Source organism: Hypanus sabinus, unplaced genomic scaffold (genome assembly GCF_030144855.1).
Source record: "Hypanus sabinus isolate sHypSab1 unplaced genomic scaffold, sHypSab1.hap1 scaffold_689, whole genome shotgun sequence".
NCBI lineage: Eukaryota > Metazoa > Chordata > Chondrichthyes > Myliobatiformes > Dasyatidae > Hypanus > Hypanus sabinus.
Genome location: NW_026781542.1, coordinates 196,303 through 200,235, shown reverse-complemented (window position 1 = coordinate 200,235; position 3,933 = coordinate 196,303). Strand labels below are relative to the sequence as shown.

Below are 3,933 nucleotides of genomic sequence, written 5' to 3'. Positions count from 1 at the left end.
GCTGTCAGCTACAGAATTACTCACTGTTCCTGTCACTGATGATTCCCCACAGTTCCTGCTCGCCATGGACTTTGCCCTCCCCTGCTCAGCATCAGAGACAACCTGGGTATAGGAAGGGAAAAGATGAAATATGAGGGCAGGCTAACTAATAACATAAAGCGGGTTGCCGAAAGTTATTTTCAGTTAGATAAAGAGTAAAAGGGAGGTGAGAGTTGATATTAGACCACTGGAAAATGATACTGGTGAGATAGTAACGGGGGACAACAAAATAGCAGACTAAATTAATGGGCACTTTGAATCTGTCTTCACTGAGGAAGACACTAGCTGTGTGTCAGTGGTCTGTGAATGTCAGGGAGCAGGAGTGAGTGCCATTGCTGTTACAAAGCGAAAAGTGCTAAGCAAACCCAGAGGTCTTAAGGTGGATAAGTCACCTGGACCAGATGGACAACATCCCAGAGTCCGGAGAGAGGTGCTGAAGAGACAACGGATGCATTGGTGATGATCTTTACAAGATGAAGCAACAGTTTCTGCAAGGGTTCACTCGATTTCTTCCTTACTTTTCCACAGGGTCCGAAGGTAAGCTTGCCGTGGTCCCGGGGATTTTATCCCCCTCAGGCTAACCAATCCCTCTCACGTGGTAACCGGTGAAAATCACTGACGGCCCTTGGTGTTGGCACGGTACATAGCAGTTAGTGTAACGTTTCACAGCGCCAGCGACCCGGGTTCAGTTCCGCGGTCTGTAATTTTGTACGTTCCCAACGTGGGTTTCCTCAAGGTGTCCCGGTTTCCTCCCACATCCCGGAGACGTGCGGGTCAGTAGGGTAACTGGTCACAAGGGTGTAATTGGGCGGTGTGAGCTCATTGGTTGTTACCGTGCTGTATCTCTAAATAAATAAATCAGTCAATATAGACGGAAATGAAGCTGACATCAACACAAGTGGGAGATGCGGTGAAAGTGAGATTGTACATCTCTTGAAAGTTGAATGTTAAGTGCTGTCAGCAGCTTACCCAGAACGTCAGCTTCAGGTAATATGTATTCAGGAGTCAATATTGCATTCAGAGCAAAGAAAAAATAGCTACATCTCAGTCTGAGTGTACAGAAGGACCAAATGCGTGGTTTATAGTATCAATACCTGGATATAACAACAAGCACCACAGCAGTGAGAATGCAGAACCGAGCGAGATCATTCACTGTAATACCGGACTCTGCCTCGGGGCAGTACCGGCAGTTGTCCCGGCAGTACCGATGGAAATGATATCAAGGAAGTGTGGGAAGAGCCATATTTACTGATGAACTGGAGAGAAGGAAAAGTAGCCAAACGTCAGCGGTTTCCAGTGAGACCGCCATTAATTACAGTCACTGAACAAACACACTCACTTAACCGTTTCCAGCCCAGAACATCTCCCACAATATCTGATGAAACAAACGTGATTTTAAACACATACATTTCTCAAAGCTGCAGAATAATTTTAGGTTATCACTGAGAGCTGGGACGTAGCTGTATTCGTGGCATATAATGGAGGGGTCAGACAGAGCATGGCGAAGGGAATAGAAGGATTGAAAATACGCGGCTGAACAGGAAAAATTTATACATATTAGTGCGCGCGAGCATATACAGCACTGTGCAAATGTCTGAGACACAGACAGATATACAGCTCAAGTGCCTAAGAGTTCTGCCCAGTACTGTATTGTCAACATACAGGGTAGAACGAGTTGGTAGATTTGGCGGGAGCAAAGGGTCTTGGTGAAGCTGGAGCGCCGCGGGAGGGAGTGTTGGACGGGTGGTAGAGAAGGAGCTCCGGGGTCAGGAAGTGACGTAGGTGCAGGCACTCAGCACCGAGGCAGCAGCCAGGTCGTCTGATTCCAAGCAGTCGGTTTATTGATCATCACCGAATGTCTCACTGGTGCCTTCCGCTCTCTCACATCTCCCTTCCCATTGTCCCAAACATGATTCCCCTTTCCCTGTCCCCTTCCCACTCTCAGTCCACAACAGAGACCAATATCAGAATCAGGTTTGTCATCACTCACATATCTCAGGAAATTTGTTGTTTTTTCGGCAGCAGCAGTACAGTGCAATACATAAAATTACTGCAGTACTGTGCAAAGATCTTAGGCTTCAGAGTAATTTATATCTGCCTAAGACTCGTTCACATTACTCTATAAAAAACTTGCTGTGGTGTGCTCGTCAACACGAAAAACACGCGATAAAATAACCCAACATTCAGCAATGATGAAGAATAAAGAATGTTATAAAATGTCGTTAGTGGTTAAAGTACTGATATGGAATAAAATACATTTCTAATATAAAAAGCGGTTTAAAATGCTGACGGTGCAGTGACGGGGGCGAGGTAATAGATAGAGTAGGTGGGGGAGTTCTAACTAAAATAGTTGATCAGATTATCCCCGCGGAAATGGGAGAACGTACAAACTCCTTGCAGATAGCGGCAAGCTGAGTGGAGGAGAGTTTAGAGAAGATGTCAGAGATGAGTTGTTTGTACAGAGTGTGGTGGGTTTTGGAACAGTGTGGTAGACGCGTGTGTAACTGCGAATTTTAAAAGACACCTACGTAGACAGGTGACCGTTAAATTGTCGGATTATGGCCTGTGTAGGAGGGAAGAGTTATAGTTACGGGAAAGTAGGTTTACAGAGGTGGAGAAAACATGGAGGTCTGAAGGGCCCCGAGTGTGCTGGACAAGGTCTTTGTTCTTTGTTCTGCTTCGGTCCTGTCTTCCAAGGTCAGATATAAAACACCTCCCAGATGTGTTGAGGAAGGAGACTGAGAACGTGAAAGGTTTCAGTTTTATGTTTAGAAGCATTGAATGGGCTCGTTGGTCTAGTAGTATGATTCTCGCTTAGGGCCTGAGTTTGAGAGCATGCGAGAGGTCCCGGGTTCAAATCCCGGACGAGCCCCTCTGAATAACACGTTTTAGGACTTCATTCAGTGAAGCGCAGGAGAATGAGGCGAGATGTTTAGTGGTAAACAAAACCATGAGGGATATAGATAACTTCAACGTCAGCAGGGTTTCCCCCTCAGATTGACAACTCGAAGTCACAGGTTGAATATGAAAAGTTATATATTCAAGCGGAATCGTTGGGGGAACGTCTTCGCTCAGAGGATATCCCGAGAGTGGAACGAGATGCAGATTGAATTGTAACAATTAAGAGAAGTTTGAATGCGAGGGATTTGGAAGGCTATGTTCTTGGAGCGGGTGGATGGAACTAGTCAGACGGCTGGTATGGACTAGATGGGCCGAAAGGCCCGCTTCTGTTCTGCAGTGCTCTTTGACTCTATAATCCATGCGGGAATCGGGTCAGGATATAAATGGAGTGGGTGGGAAGTGTTAGGCAGCTGGTGGCCAACTCCTGCCCCATATTCTTTTGTTCCTGTGTTACTGACATTCAGGACAAATACTAACAAATGTTAGTAGTCATACTCTCTACATTGGAATGAAATAAAGATAGTGACCATGGAAAATAGTATTTCAGTAGATGACCGTCTTCCAAAATGTCTCTGCCGTCTGGAGACGTTCTTGCCGAGCCGAGTGTGGCAAACGTAACCTCGTTGTTTCACAAAGGAACTGGGAACCCGGGGAATAGGAGTAAACCAGGTTGTACACAATGATGAGGGGTATAGACAGGGTTAATGCAAGCAGGACCTTTCCACAGAGGTTGGAACTAGAGTTCCCAGGTTAATGGCGATTCCTGAGCGATCATTACTACCGTCTCCACAACCCCTCCACCTACCTCTTTCAGAAATCTGGGCTGTCGTCCATCAGGTCCGGGTGACTAGTCTAACTTCAGAACCTTCAGCTTCCCAAGCAGCTCCTCCTTAGTAATGGAAACCTCATTCATTTCTGTCCCCAAACTCTCTCGGATTTCTGTCATTCTGTTCGTGTCTTCCACCGGGAGGCCTGGTGCAGGATAGTTATCAA

The 3,933-nt window shown here is 46.2% G+C and overlaps 1 non-coding gene across 1 annotated transcript; it reads left to right on the top strand.

The window, feature by feature from the left end:
• The first annotated feature begins 2,823 nt into the window (after window positions 1–2,823).
• On the top strand, window positions 2,824–2,911 carry trnap-agg (transfer RNA proline (anticodon AGG)). The gene is given in 2 exon segments: window positions 2,824–2,859; window positions 2,876–2,911. It is a non-coding gene; the product is annotated as a tRNA-Pro (tRNA).
• Window positions 2,912–3,933: the final 1,022 nt, after the last annotated feature.